The sequence below is a fragment of the Ceratotherium simum genome, chromosome 23 (assembly GCF_057802395.1).
Source record: "Ceratotherium simum simum isolate JZ-2026a chromosome 23, ASM5780239v1, whole genome shotgun sequence".
Classification (NCBI taxonomy): domain Eukaryota; kingdom Metazoa; phylum Chordata; class Mammalia; order Perissodactyla; family Rhinocerotidae; genus Ceratotherium; species Ceratotherium simum.
The window spans coordinates 13,282,470-13,299,496 of NC_141922.1; positions in this window are offsets into that span (position 1 = coordinate 13,282,470).

The following is a 17,027-nucleotide window of genomic DNA, read 5'->3' on the forward strand; positions in this document are numbered from 1 at the left end:
GAAGCCTGCTGCTTCGTGAAGCTCCCAGATGCATTAGGCAGAGTTCTTGGGATGCCACAGTGACTGCTATGTCAGGACGCCCTGACGCATGAGCCAGCTGAAGACCCAGCCAAGGCCTGAGTAGCAAAGGGCAAATGGGGACACGGGGGTCCAGAGAAAGGGCAGATGACTCAGAAAGCCAAACTTAGAGTTTTGCAAGCTCCCTGTGCCTGACTGACAAGTCCCTGGGTTCCCTTTCTCCAAGGGGCTCTTTCTGGGTGTAGGGATGAGAGCAGCTCTGGAAAATTGCGGTCAACTCTGGGTGGTCATCCATCAGACTTCTAGATTCTGGGGAATCAGCAATGACCTCACTGGGCTCATGAAATGTGCATCATAGCTAGGGAGGAATGGCAACAAAAAAACACATCTCAGGTGTGGAGTGGTAAGATTTTTAAAATTCCTAATTATATTAAGGTTTTTCATCTTCATTTGAATGTCAAAACGAAACTTTAAAATTAAACAAAGGTCACTCACTCTAAGTACTTTATATCATTCTTATTCAGGGTCAGTTGAATGGGCAGTTCTGTAAATTTGTCTTTTCTGAATTTTAATTCAATTTTATAGGTGGGAAAACAGAGACACCACTATGCCTACACACTCAGTTTGGATTTTTCACATAGCAAAGCCTGCTTTTGCTTCCATTTCTGCTCATTTGAGAGAAAAATAGGATTTTTGATGCCTGAAATGATAATGATTTCTTTTTTCCATCTAAGAGAAATATCAAGTAGAGGAACGGCTAGGTTCTTGCCACAGTGGAAAAATAATAAAGTATATTAATAGCTGAACAAATGGATCTTGCTGGGAAATATTTTAGACTTTCAATGGTCTCATGGAGATAGAATATTCCTTGAACCTAAAAACTTTTTTTTTTCTTTTGGATTTTTTTAACAAAAAGACTAACATGACTTTCAATTAAAATTGCCGTATCATTTGAAGTTAAGCTGCTTGAACCCCAGTGTAACCGACGCCCTGAATGCACGGAACGCTGGAGCCCACTCGTTGGTGTCCTCTTGCTAAAAACGTGGCCTGACCTCCCTCTGCTTTGCCTTCCTTTTCAACATTGCTGTGCTAGCTGGGGCTCAGGACTCAATCTGTGGCTGTAAAAACAATGATTCCTATTCAAACACGGCAGGTGAAAGAAAAAAGACAGATTTTGTATGTCATCAGTCTAAGATGACTTAATAGTAAAGGGAATCTTTTACCTGATGCTTCCAAGCTATTTAGTCTGAGGGAAAATGTGAACCAAACCCATTAACTGCCATAGACCTTTGAATAAGGGTTTCACGTGTGATGGAGTGACCTAGGGACAGCTTGCTGCAGGGGAAACACAGATTTTGGACTCAGAAAATCTGGTTTGAGTTCTGGCTGCTAATTGCCTAGCTTTGTGGTTTTGGACTATCTGACCTTGGACAGTGTATTAGGATTCTCCAGAGGAACACAACCAATAGGGTGTATATATATATATATATATATATATATATATCTCTCCTATGTATATATATGTATATAAAACATTTATAATATATACATTAATAGGATAAAGAAGTCCCATGATCTGCCATCTGCAAGTTAGAGGTCCAGGAAAGCTGGTGGTATAATTCAGCCCAAGTCTGAAGGCCTGAGAACCTGGGGAGCCATTGATGGAAGACTCAGTCTGAGGGCAGTAGAAGACCATTGTTCTAGCTTAGTAGTCAGGCAGGAAAGGTCAAATTCTCCTTTCCTCTGCCTTTTTCTTCTATCCAGGCCATCAAAGGATTGAATGATGCCCATGCATATTGGGCAGGGCAATCATCTTTACCCTGTCTGCTGATTCAAAAGCTGACCTCATCCAGAAACATCTTCACAGACATATCCAGATATAATGTTTAGAAGAATATCAGGGCACCCTGTGACCCAGTCAAGGTGACACATAAATTAACCATCACAGACATTTGCCTAACGGCTCTTGTCTTGTCTCCCATCTTTAATGAGGAAAGTGAGAGTACCTATCTCTTGTGATTGTTAAGATTGAGTTCACATATTTAAAACACATAGCAGTGTCTAGCACGTAGCAAACACGATATAAGTGTTAATTATTACTAACTCTGGATCTCAGTTTTCTGGCTCATGGAATGAGGTTAGCAACGATACCTTATGCAGCTCATCTTGTTTCAATGTCATGAAATAGTGCGGTGTTCTGTAAATAGTAATATACTAAGCAAATGGAAACTAATTTAGCCCATGTAATTTTTTTAAGTTTGAACTTTCCCATGTAAACAATCTGATTTTTTTCACCAATTTAATCACTATTCAATTAATTAAAAGAAAAATAACCTCCAAATAGGCCCCAATCTATTTTAACATTTGTTACTGGGGGTTGGCATTGAGAGACTTCAGGAGGATTTTTTATTAAAAATGTTATGCAAAAATCAATACAATGCATTAAAACAATTATGAAAATATGACAAATGAGCAAAATAGCTCATTATTTATTAGTAGACCTGAGAAGTATGGGAGGCCCATTTAGAACACTTAGAGATAGCCTTCAGGAATAATTCAGCACAATCCAATCTAATTCAATTGAATTATTCACTGCATATCTACTAAGTATCAGGTACTGCATTAGAACAGGAGGAGTTAACATTTAAATTTCTCTTCCCTCAAGGAATTCTCAGTTTAAGAGGGAGGTTGTCACTATAATACAAGGCAGAATATAAGATGGCCTAGATTTTCTGTGATTTCAGAGAAGAAAGATATTCCACTAAGTGAATGGAAATAGAATTCTAAATTTTTCAAGTGAGAAGAGAACTTAGAGGTGAACACACCTAACCTTTCATGCAATTAAAAATTCTTTCCATAACATTATTCATTCATATATCAATTTATTTGCTTACTCATTCCACAACTCTTGAGTGCCTGTTGTATGTCACACATGTAGGAGAAACAAAAGTTAATAGGACATTGTGTTCCTCAGAGTTCTCCAGAGAAATGAATCAAGAGGATGTATATACATATAAATTCGAGAGAGAGAGAGAGAGATTTTAACTGACCGATGAGATTGTGGAGACTGGCAAGTTCCAAATCGGCAAAGTAGGCCAGCAGGCTGGAGACCCAGGAAAGAGTTTGCAACTCAACTCCAAAGGCAGAATTCATTTTTCCTTGGGGAGGTCAGTCTTTTTCTCTTAAGACCCTCAACCGATTGGGTGAGGCCTACTCCCATTATGGAGGGTAATCTGCTTTACTCAAAGTCATCAAAAATATACCTTTGCAGAAACATAGAATAATGTTGGACCATATATGGGTACCATTGCCTAGCTAATTTGACACATAAAATCAATCATCACAGACATCATTCCTGCCCCTGAGGGCTTCACAATATTGAGTGAGCTACATAAGTGAAAAAATTTACTACTCTGTGTAATTATTGTTAAGGAGAGAGGGAAATTCCAGGTGCCATGGAAGCACCAAGCTAATCTAACTTGAGGGTGTCAGGGAGGACTTCTCAGAAAGTGGACACGCAAGCTGGATCCTGAAAGTTGAGCTGCATAAAGGCTTGGCCAGATTGATAAGAGCACAGAATATGAGAAAACGCTAGGAGCTGGAAATGAGAAATAAACACACACACATAGGCAACTTTAATCACAGATTGAAAGTTGAGGGTTGTCAAAGGCAGCCTGACTGTTGTGACAGACCATTATTTATCTGTTTTAATCATTGAAGTTCTAGTAGTAGCTATACGGGCTTTCATAAAGTTCAGCTCCTATGTATTGTAATTGCTCTATCTGAAAATGTCTTTTCCCCAATGCCTAAATTTCTACCATTAGAGATATCTTCCTTTCACTGCAATTTTCTTCCAGTAGGAATTCCATTTCAAATAATGTGACATCTTTTAATGAATATGTGCCTGCCACTGTATAAACATTATATCTAAATCTCATGAAACTCTACATATTAAATGATTTTATGTCCACATGAAAAGTGAGAAAACTGAGAATTTCAGATGGGTTAATTCCTTGTCTACAGTTACATAGGGGTTAAATGGAAAAGCCAGGATTTGAGTCTAGGATTTTCTTGCTTTATTTCAGCTATACCAGGGGGCCACGAGATAAACGGCCACTGGATACAGGCCATTAACTGAAATAAGTGAAACAGGTGTGTGCAAATGCACATATACCTGTGTGACAGGTGGGGACTGCCGTTCACTGTAGAGCTCATGACTTATCCAGAAAGGCAGGTGCTACTCAGCCCCAGCCAAATATTCCCCTCGAGAAAGCAGGCCCTGTGTTGCTAGATCTCCAGTTTTCAAGAGAAACTGGAGTTCTGTTGGTTTTTTCTTTTTAAATATCAAATCTCTTTATTTTTAAGTGCTGGCTCCAGTACGTAAAACCACCATGCAGGCCAAGTAAAACACATTGAGTGGCTGGGTGGTTCCTATGAGTCACCAGTTTTTGACTTTTGATCTATATTATTATTCCTCCCAATATGTAAATATTTCTAACACATTAGCATTGCAGCACTTCAGAGTGTTTAAATATGTAGTAATAATATTTGTGAGGGCAAATGTGGTCTCATATGACTTTCATCATAACCGTGTGAGGAGATGGGGAAATGGTCATTATACTCGTATTGTCCTTGAAGAAACTGAGGCTAAAGGGAACTAGCAAACTCGTCCTAGGACACAGACGATGGAAAAAAGACTCAAATCTTCCAGCCTAACTTGGTCTCTGTTATACCACATACCTTTCTCCAACACCCTACACCAGGTGTAAAGTTTCACTTAAGCGAGAAGAAGAAGTTCTAGAGATCTGCCGTACAACATGTGCCTCGAGTTCACAATACATTATTTGCACTTAAAATTTTTTTAAGTGGCTAGCTATCATGTTGAGGGTCTTATCACAGTAAAAAAAAAAAAAAAAAAAAAGAATGAAACTAAACAGTTGTCTAGAGCAAAAGGGGAAAAGTCAATAGCTTTTCATAGGCTAGAGTCTGAGGAAATTTGAGAAACAGAAATACAGAAAGAAATAGTCGAGTGAGAACTAAGCTGGAAGGTCAAGTCTAGGCTACTCTCAGACTCCCTAGAAAGCTGTGGGGCATGGAACATCCAGACACTAAATGAGAGGCTATTCAAAGAGGGCATCGGTCCAGGGGTCTGATGGAATCTCCCTGCTTCCAATGACATTGGAGTTGAAAGAAGCCTTAAGATTATCTAGTGACTCATTCATTGAAAACACAATTACGAAAAACCTACCATGTTCCGAGTGACACGTGGCTTTCCTTCTCTCTCTTCTCTTGCCCTCCCACGTTGAAATGAGATCTATTATCCATGGCCCTGGAACTTGGTAAGTTGAAGAATGATTGATTTATTTGAAAATATAACCACTTTTTGTTTTGTTTGTTCTAATCCTGAAAGTGGTTGTCCTTGGGAGGGAGTGGGGAGACAGGAATTGGGTTCTGAAAACAATCTACCCTTCTGCTTTAAGAGACTACACTACTTCCAGCAGCTTTTTACTGCCTCCCTTAGGTAAAATGATATACATGAGTATTTAAAACTCTGAATAATATGTGAAGGATAAATAACTCAATTCATAGTGTTGATTGACACAAGCTAATTTCTCTGCCTTCTGTAGATTAAAATACATTATGATATGATAGCATATGACATATTACTATATGATACAATACAGGCTCTGCTGTTTGAAGAGATTCTGGAACTCTATAGAAGTGAGGGGTTTAGTCAACAAAGTCATATTAGGATTCTCCTACTTGCAAGCTACTGTAGTAGGCTTTGGGGATACAGAGGCGAGCAAGACTCCTCTCTGCCCTCAAGGAGCCTGGTAGGGATGATAGACCTGCAGAGCAGACTTTTCAACACCATAGAGTAGGTGGTAAGGGGGACACCTGGGGGCTCATGGGAGTACATGGGAGTCTGTGGAGCCTGGAGGAACAGCCTGGAAAGATCCCTGGAAGAGGTAACTCGGGATCTTGGAAATGGCCGTTGTCATCGTCTGAAGCCTTGGTGGGAAAATGGAACCTGTGGACTGCTCTAAGGTAATGTTGGACGTGTGATGAGAACAGAACTCAGAGCAGCCATCTAAAAATTAGGCAGCAGACTCCAGTGTCAGCACCTTTAGGACGTGGTTCTGAGGAAGCGTTCCCTCCTCATGTCCTTCCCGGGAGGATAGGACAGGAGTGAATCCCTTGGCTAAGATCACAGGAGACTGGTTGGAACCCCTGGCTGGCATAGGCCAGGAGTGGGCAGGAATTAGAGGAAATTTCCTATCGACAAATCATCTAACATTTGTATAAGTGATTCTAGGTTATGTCATCTCAGATGATCTCAAATGGCTCAATCAATGAAAGCTTTTTTTTTTTTCTAATTCTATGCCACATGGCACGAACTATTCGTGGACTGCAATATCCAAGTTCAGTTTTATTCAAACATTTTTATCCGTACATGTCCACAAACAACCCATCTCATTATGGAAGTTGGTCTCCTGGGCTGATGTGGCTTGGCTTTTTCTCCACTTAGGACATACGCTTACAGATGCAAAGCAAACTAATGTCTCCTCCTTGTGTCTCACTACAGAGAAAAGTTGCGGAAAATATACAGAGAAAATATTAAAAATATTAAAGGGATTATTGTACAGAATGGCCAGAGGAGGCAGAGAATACATAATGAATGCTGCTCCCTATTCTTCACATAAATTGTAATTTTCCCGATTTTCTTGGATATCTTTCTCTGTGTTGGTGGTTGGCAGTTATTACATTGGGAAGTTATTAAAGTAGCCCTGGGTAGTTGGAAAATCCCTCCTAGATAAACAATATAATTTAAATAAATAACATTAATAACTTCCTGCAAGGATGGTGTTATTATATCTGTGTAACAGGTAAGGAAACTGAAGCTCAGAGGTTGGTAGAGACAGTGCACTGTGGCAAAGTTCTGGGGCTTTGAAGTTCTGTCTGATTAAATTTCAGCTCTGCTACTCACCAACTGTATGACCATGAATAATTTATGCTTAACTTAGCTTCAGTTTTCTTTCTTCATGTCCACAATCCTCCCTTCTCCCTACATAAAAACCCTCTTAGTTCTCCAGTATCTTCCACCTCAATAAATGGAACCACCAATCACCCAGTTGATCAAGTGTGATCCTTGGGCATTATTTTTACCTCTTCTCCAGAGCGTCCTCATTCCTCAGACCATCAATCAAGTCCTGCTGCTTACGCACGAAATACTTCTCAAATCTGTCCCCTTCTCTCTCTCTCCACCATTTCAACCCACGGTCTATCTTCTCACTTCCTATAGCCTTGCATCTTCTTCTGCCCAACTTGCTTCCAAACTATTGTTTACTTGCAGTCAGAGGGAACTTTTAAAATCCCAAATCTGATCCCATAACTCCCCCATTTACAATCTTTTTATGGCTTTCAATGGCTCTGAAGATAAAATCCAAAATTCGTCGTATGCTTAACAAAGCCTTGTATCCTCCTCTCGGGTCCTATCTCCAGCCATGTTCCCTATTTTTCATGCTTCCCCCATTCTGGACTTTTTTTTTCAGTCCCTCAATGAGTCACACACTCTTTCTTATCGCATAACCTTCACACTTTCTTTTCCCTTCACCTGGAATGCTCTTCCCCTCCTGCACCCCTTTTCTTTGCCTGGATAATTTCTACCCATCCCTTGGGCCTTCCCTAACTGTTGAACTAGCTCAGGTACTTCTATTCCATGGCCCCACAGAACTCGGAACTCCATCTTGATACTCATCAGACTTGTAATTTCTTGTTCAGTGTGTGTCTTCCCAAATGGATGGTGAGTTCCAGATTCAGTGCTATCGGTCCAGTGCTTACCACATAGGAGTTGCTCAGTAAATATTCACTGAATGAATGCTTGTTTCAATGGGGACATTTTGAAATTAGCTAGATAAAGAGTAATATTGTTCCTAGAACATAGTAAGCATTCCAATAAGTAGCTCTTATACAACATACTTTGATCTCAAAGTTTGTATGCAGAGCTGAGAATGGAAACTTGGTCTCCCTGATTCAAAACACCATGTCTTTCCCACCATACCCTCTTATTTGCAGTTCTAACCTAAATGTTGATGCTTGTTGTCTTAGTTTTCCTGACTGAGTAGGGTGTAATCCTCTTCTTGTTGAAGGCTTTCCACAAATTACACTTGCTTATTGAGGAAAACAAATCATCTGCCTTTAAATAAAATTCAGTAAATGGCTTGGCTCAGGTCAGTTTGACCAGACTCCCTAACAGGCATGAGGAATTGCTGTATTGGCCAAAACTGTGGAAGATACAAGTGGGGGCTATTGGCCCAAGAAGGAGTCAAGTCCATGGGGTTAGGGTCAAGCTGAACAGACAGAGAGGGGTGATACAGTCTCTGAAGCAGGCACATGTGTAATTTACACATAGCGGGATATGTCTGTCTCCCATCGCTTCTAGCAAAACATCTTCTCTGACCTGGCTTACGATTGCTTAATTGCTCCACGAAGTCTGGTTTCTCTCATACTTGACAAATGTGAAATCCACAGACAAACAATGGATCAGTTAACCCAAACTCCACCAGAATTGTAAAGACTTGTGATGAGTCTCAGGAATGTGAGACATCTGAAATGAGAACAATGGGGCAATAATGTCTTACATTTGTCCAGCACTTTTCGGTTTATAAATATCCTGTATTTACATATGTTTAAATAACCTGTAATCCTTACAAAAGTCCAGCAAATTAGGATTGTAGAGTCTAAAAGTGCTTGGTGGGTATTCTTGTACGCTGTATGGTGGGGGTTGAGTTTTTTCCGTCCAGGAGGAGATGATGGAAGAAATTTGTCATTTGAAAAAGAACATTTTAAAAAAAGGAGTCTGAAGGTCTGGCTTCTAGTCCTGCTTTAAACTTTTTCAGCTGGACAGCTGTTAAAGATCATTTTACTTCTCTGAACCTCAATTTCCTCATCTAAAGTGAGGATCATAATAACTTCCCTGACCACCTAATAGGGCTATTTTGAGGTTTAATGAGTTAATAAATGGGAAACATTTTATAACTGTAAAGCAATATTCTAAAATAAAGTATTGTTTTTGCTGTTATTGCTATTATAGAGGATATATAGTATAATGGCAATTCTTATTGTTATTTAATATGAATGAAAAGGAATAATAATATAATCATTCGTGTTGACTAATATTAATCATTAATTATTATACAGGAGAGAGAGAGACAGCAGAGGCTGGCTTACTCACCCCTCGCTGCTCCCAAATGAGCAGCCTCTGCAGGCTGGTGTCCCTGGTCTCAGGGGAGCACAGCAGAATGCATGTTAGCTGAGGGAATTTTACCCTAAAAGAGAAAAGTGAGAAACTGGGGAATGTGGCCTGTCTGCGAATCCAGTGGGCTTCCTTACACTCAGGCCGACTTACTCACACGGTCCCTGAAGCCCTGGACCAGGAGAGGCCTCTCCCCACAGACTGTTGAAGCAGAGAAAAGCCAAGCCTCCAGAGGGAAAGTGGAAGAGGCGGGGCAATGTAAGCCCTACTTCTCTTTCCAAACTTACCGTTCTTCTTGATGGGGAGGGGCGGTGGGAAGACAGGAGAGTGAGTGAGAGAGAATAGAGAGGCCAGGAGTATCACTCCAACAGATGCCCCTTGTAACCGAAGGAAACCCCAGAGAAGGAGAGTTGCATTTCCCCTAACAATGTTATTTCAACATCTTTGCTCTTTTCTTTACATCACAATAATAGTGTTCGGAATTTATTTCACAGGCAACAGGAATTCATGCACTATCAATGTTTGTAACCCTGCCCTGGACAACATTTTGCTTTCATTTCCTCCCTCCCTCCCTTCCTTCCTTCCATCCCTCCCTCCCTCCCTTTCTTCCTTCCTGGCTTCATTCTTCTTTAATTTCCTTCTTTTATTTTCAAAGCACATTTACATTGATTTGATCCTGGCCACAGCCTCAGGAGAGAAAAATAGTGGTTGATATCATCCTTATTTTATAGGAGAAGAAAATGAAACACCGAGTTGAATGATTTGCCCCAGATCACAGAAAGGGGTCGTGGCTGAGTTGGAACAAGACTATAAATCTCTGACTCCTAGTCCAGGACCCTTCCCAGTAATCACACTACTTCTTAGAGTTACAGCTTACTGGCAGTAAGATTCTAAAGTGAGGCCTTATTGGGGAAATCGTGTATACTCAAAAAGACCTGGATTCCTGTGGTTTGCATTTAAGGGCATGATGTATCTCTGGACCACAGGATCACACTCTGAGAGGTTTGACATCCTCACATCATGAGACAAGCTAGAGCTGAGAAAGGCTTAGGGAACTACAGATTCCCGTAGAATCCCATCCTTGCTCGGGGGAACGTTCTTAGGGTGGAATGGAGGGCCGAACCATTTATTGTTATGAGAGCAAATACGGTGTTCTAGGACCTGTTCCAAACACTCCACATGCATGATCTCATTTAATCTTCACAGCAATTATAAAATACAGGTACTTAATGTCCCCACTTTTTAGATGTGAGGATTAAGGCAGAAGAGGTTAAATGATTTGTCACATGTCATACAACTAGCTCTCTATGGGGCTGGGATTTGCATCTAGAAAATCTGGATTCAGGGTTAATAAGCGTAACCGTGAGCTTGGCTACCTTATATGTATGTACACACTTATGCATGAATATTTGAATTGTTCTCTGGTATCTTTGAATTGAATGAATTGAATGTACTTATAATGTAACTTTGCTCTCAATCCTCTTATTCTGTTTTAAAGCCCTAGCTCTGGGAATTTTTAATCTCTCTGAAGGTAATTTTTCCATTGCAGGGCAGAGGTGACCTCTTATTTATCTTCGTGACCCTTTCAGATTCCCTAGTACTGTGTCTGTCCCATAGTATATGGGCTTGAAATATTTGCTGAATGAATTCATGACACTTTTTTCTACTATCATTTTTGCAGTCTTTTCAAAAGTTGCATGGATATATTTCTTAGGAACCTTCTTTGTTTATAAAAAGCTTGGTTAGAAGGAAACTTGTCTTCCTTGGAAGAGTTATTTTATTGATCTCTGAAATTTTGGTTGTGTTAGTATTACCCCATGCACCTGGGTATTTGGGAATATAGCAGAGGAATTATTAATATCTTCAGAAGAGTCAATAAATGTTTGATCATATCAAATTTCTGGGTCTCGATTTATTTTCTCATCTGTAAAATAAGAAAGATTAGATGGCATTTAACTCACCAACATTAAGATTTCATGATCTTAATCAGATCATTTAGATATTTCCAAACACCCTGATATTTGGCATTGCAAATCTCAGCTATCTGGATATGAAATTGACTTTGCCAATTTTTATATACATTATTAATGAAGTTGCTAAGGGGGGCATACAAGGTGACTTCTGCCTGGATGTTCTTCCCTAGGAAAATAATAGTCATCCTTCAGGACCAAGGTTTGACATCACCTCCTCTGGAAGGCCTCTCCCAATCCTCTCCCATCAACTGTCCCTGAATAGTCCAGGTTGAGTAGGTTCCTTATCACCTCAGATTCCATTGCACCTTGAACATGTCTCTGTTATTGGACTTATATCTTTGATTAGTAATTGTTTATTTAACCTATCTTCCACTTATTCTGTGATCATCTGGAAAAGAGTACATTTCTTCCTCTTGAGGTTGCTAAGCTCACCACTTTCACTTCTTAATAAAGAAGCCTACACGGAATAAACAGAGCCAAGAGAGGGAAAGAGGTGTGTATTAACAGCATCGTTTGAATACCTGGGTCCAGCTGTGTCTGAAGCTAGGTATTTCTAGACTTTTTATTTCATTTGATTGTGCCAAAACATCCCTCTCCTTTTTCCTCATTCTAGATTCAGTTGGATTTTTGTCATTTGCAACTGAAAACTTCATAGTTTCTGACTCAAGGGCTCCTGTTTATTGGTAGAGATAAAAATGTAAATGAACCATTGCAAACGAGTTTAATGCACAGGGTGCTCTAAGAGTCCAGCAGAGGTGCTCCTAAGCTACAGAGACTTAGTACCCAAAGTGTGGTCCATAGATTAGCAGCATCAACATCCCCAGGAATGTACTGGAAATGCAGACCTCACCCTGGGCCCTACTGAATAGGAACCTGCATGTGAACAAGATCTCCAGGTGATATATTTGCACATTACAGTTTGAGAAGAGCTGCTATGAAGGACATGGGCAGGGATATACTTAGAGGCATTTTCCCATATACGGTGGCACCTGAGAGGAATTTTGAGAAACAATTAACACCCATTCCAGGAAGAATTATGAGGAACAGCAGGAGGGGACAGAAGATTTCAGGCAGACAGAACAGTGGTAAGAGAAACTGGAGTGGCAGCAACTTGGAACATAAGGTGAGCAGGGAACTGTGGGAAAGGAGGCTGAAGAAGCAGATCAGATGTGGTTGGTTGTGAGTCACAGAAGGGCCTTTACATCAGCAGAGGGTCTTCAGGGCAACCTGATGACTTTAGTGACTGGAAATCCACGGTGGAGGGAGGAATTTACTATATAGGTCTCTTAACAGCCATCACCCTGAGGAATGATTCACTTCCTGGATTTACCATCTCTACGTTAGAAAGCCTTACAAATTACCATTGATCTCCTAAACATATACAGCTTATATTACATCCTCAGCAGTCAAATTCCTTCTTTTCCAGGATTCTTGGTGTTTACCTTTTAATGGCTAGTCTTGAATTGATTCAAGATAGGAGATTAATGGCAAATCTCATGACTTCCCCTGAAGACCACTTCCAATAGTGTTCTGATATTAACAGCAGTCAGTTACCGCGTTTCTCTGAGTCATTCTCACCGTCTCCCGAAGATACAGTTGGGCAGAAATTGTGTCTTCTTAAGTTGCTTTGTGCACATCTCTTGGAATCTGTGGTGAGATGGGAGATGATGGAAATTAGAATAAAACTGTGGATAAAAAGTGAAGCAAGATGAGATTGCTTTAAATTTATGTGACAGGGCAGGCTCATTTTGCCTTGTGAATAATGGTTAATCACTGTTTGAATCAGAGAATATTTACTAGCTGGTTCTCATAAATCAGGGTTGGGGAGTAGAAATATTTATCATGGGCTAATGTCATGTGACTTTAATATTGCCAAATATTTTAATAAGATTGAAGATTCTTAGACGCAAATGTTTTAAATGATAACAGATCTCAAGGCACTAAAAGAGGAACCTAAAGATTTTTGAAGTCGAGCACTGCCCTTTAAAAATTGAACTTTAATGATGTCCATGCTCTCTCTCCAACCTGGTCCCTCCTGCCTCCTCTGCCCTGGGCAGTTGAGATGTGGCCACATTTATGGTACCATTTTCTTGACTACTTTTCCCATTTTATAAAAGCTATTAAATGTAATTTATGAGAATGAGGAACTCATTCTAAATGTGAACACTTTTACAACTATTGGGATGGGTCAAATGAAGGAGGCTGCTTGATGCAGGGGAAGAGGCACTGGCCAACGAGGCTGGAGTCATCAGATTTAATTTCAACCTAAAACTTGCTGAATGACCTTGAATGAGTCACTGCTCATCTCTGGTCTTCATCCATAAAAAGAAGAAATCAGACTATATAGCTCAACCTCTGTGCCTTTGCCCAGACTAGTTCATCTCAAGGACATGACTTGGTGCCCATCACCTGTGTACATACAAAATATACACAATTTTTTTGAAACGCTTGGCTGTGAAAGGGAAGAGTGATCATGGATCCTTATTGGTAGGGTATGTGGTGCTAGTATAAGTTCCTTAAAAGATGGGCTATAGCAAGTATATTCAAATGCTGATGGGAAAAGATCTGGTTGAATGAGATTTTATGTAGGACAAAACCAAATATTGATAGTGTAAGATCTTCTGAGAAGGAGGGAGAGGATGGGATCCAAAATGTAAGAAGAGGGAATGGTCTTGCATAAGAGAAACTGCTCATCTACTGTAGCAGGAGAGTTGCAGAGGATGGCTTAGATGGCTTTTGTAGAGTTGGAGCAGGGAAGTTGAGAGTGTTCTGATGGCTTTTGTTTTCTCCGAGAAACCAGAGACCAGGTCATCTGCTAATAGTGAAGTGGGACAAAGAGTGGAGTGTGGAGTTCTAAAGAGAATAGAGAAGTTTAGAAATAATTGTGAAAAGTTGGAGAAAGTGTTAGCAAGAGACACATATAAATATTTTCAAGGTCCAGTTGGGGTGATGATCATTAATTTATAGTTGTGGATTGGTCCAAAATACTCATTGTGCTTGATAATTTGTTCACCCTCAAAACCCACTCCTAACCCTCCAGAGGTAGATCTATATGGCTACATCAACCACCTCTTTTGCCCTTTGGGAAGTTTTGTCAGTGGCAAGCACCAGAGGGAGAGGAGAGGAAAGGAGGAGTGGAAGGTTGTGGTGTTTATTCCATTGACTCCTTCATTATAGGGGCTGTCAGAGTCTAGCTGCCTCTCTCAGCTGAAGGTCATGATCCTGCCAGGCAGCCTTGTCTCTGGGTTTGTGTAGCTGCTCCTCCTTTATCCTCTCTCAGGCCTTGGAATGATCAATTCACCTTGGCTATTGCTAGTCCTGGTACTATAAAATCTTTTGTGGGTTTCTCAATACACTGCTCACAGCTTCGTAAACAGTACCTTTATTAAATTTTCCTGAATTATCCAATTTGAGTTTGCTATATGTTTCTTGTTGAGACTTTGATTGAAACATCTTATTATGTCTTTCTCTCCAGCAATACTCAACTGTGCATATACAGATAGAGGAAAGAGGTCAAGGATAGGGTTTTTGCAGTTAAATATGAAAAGGGGGAAGATGAGGAGGGAGAAACAGAAGCATTTGGAATATTTTTGTCCAAAAGTTATTGAAATGATAAGTCGTATGAACTGGGTAGGGCGGGAAGTGAAAGGAGAAAATGGCTCCTGGTTTAGGGCAGTGGGGTCAATTTACAGTAAGCTTCAATACTGAAAAATAAGAGTAATATGAAGAGGTGACTAACAAGATAGAGAAGAAGAAGTTGTGATCAGAGAGTGGAGTGGTTGAGTCAGTGACTTCAGAAGTAGAACAGTGTCAGGTGATGATAACCTGGTAGTTAGTAGCAGAGGTGGGTAGAGCTAGAGCTACCTTGAGATGGAAGTTCAAGTTGTTAAGAAGCCAAGTTACTGGATAACTCATCTGTTTTGTCACTGAAGTTGTAAGTGACGTAGTAGGAATTGAGTTTGAGGGAACCACTCTGAGTCAGAGGCCAAATTCTTTAGTGAATGAGATGGAATAACTAGGGGTTCAGTAGAAGACAGAAGCTAGTAGAGTGAAGTGGTCTAAACAAATATCTTGAGCCTTAAAACAACAGAGTTTTTAGAAAAGTGACAGGAAGCCCCAAGCGAGGTAGAGAGTAGTGTATCACTTCATGACTGTGTTAAAAACAATGGCTATTGAGAGAACTGTGAGAGAAGCGATGTCCTTAGAGCAGAGCCAGGTTTCTGTTAAGGAAAGAAGGTGGAGTGAATGATCTGAGGAGAGGTGCATGTTATAGAAGAGTTTTCTGATTATGGGGCTGCATTCCACAAGGGCAGAGCAGAAATATGTGGAGGGGAGTAAGAAATAGAGAAGTGGGCCTGAGGGCAATGGCAGTGTTGGAATTCGAAGGCATTGCTTCATCCAAAACTGGATCAAGAAGAAATAGAGAATTTGAATAGACCAATCACCAGTCAGGAGATTGAAACAGTAATCAAAAACCTCCCCCAAAATAGAAGTCCAGGACCAGACGGCTTCCCTGGTGAATTCTACCAAACATTGAAAGAAGACTTAATACCTATCCTTCTCAAATTCTTCAAAAAATTGAGGAGGAGGGGAATCTCCCTAACTCATTTTACGAAGCTGACATTACCCTGATACCAAAATCAGACAAGGACAACACAAAAAAAGAAAATTACAGGCCAATATCACTGATGAACATTGACGCAAAAATCCTCAACAAAATACTAGCAAATCACGTACAACAATATGTTAAAAAGATTATACACCATGATCAGGTGGGATTTATTCCAGGGATGCAGGGATGGTTCAACATTCACAAATCAATCAATGTGATACACCACATTAATAAAATGAAAAATAAAAATCACATGATCATCTCAATAGATGCAGAGAAAGCATTTGACAAGATACAGCATCCATTTATGATAAAAACTCTGAATAAAATGGGTATAGAAGAAAACTACCTCAACATAATAAAGGCCATGTATGACAAACCCACAGCTAATATCATCCTCAATGGTGAAAAACTGAACGCTATCCCTCTTGGAACAGGAACCAGACAAGGATACCCACTCTCATCACTCCTATTTAACACAGTATTGGAAGACCTAGCCTGAGCAGTCAGGCAAGAAAAAGAAATAAAAGGGATCCAAATTAGAAGGGAAGAAGTGAAACTGTCACTATTTGCAGATGACATGATTTTATATATAGAAAACCCTAAAGAATCCACCAGAAAACTTTTAGAAGTAATAAACAAACACAGTAAAGTCGCAGGATCCAAAATCAACATAGAAAAATCAGTTGCTTTTCTATACACTAACAATGAAGTAGCAGAAAGAGAAAATAAGAATACAATCCCATTTACAGTAGCAACAAAAAAGAATAAAATACCTAGGAATAAACTTAACCAGTGAGGTGAAAGATCTGTACACTGAAAACTATAAAACATTGCTGAAAGAAATTGAAGAAGACACAAAGAAATGGAAAGATATTCCGTGCTCTTGGATTGGAAGAATTAACATAGTTAAGATGTCCATACTTCCTAAAGCAATCTATAGATTCAATGCAATCCCTATCAAAGTTCCAACAACATTTTTCATAGAACTAGAACAAAGAATCCTACAATTTATATGGAACAAGACCCCAAATAGCTAAAGGAATCCTGAGAAAAAAGAACAAAGCTGGAGGTATCACACTCCCTGATTTCAAAATATACTACAAAGCTATAGTAACCAAAATAGCATGGTACTGGCACAAAAACAGACACACAGATCAATGGAATA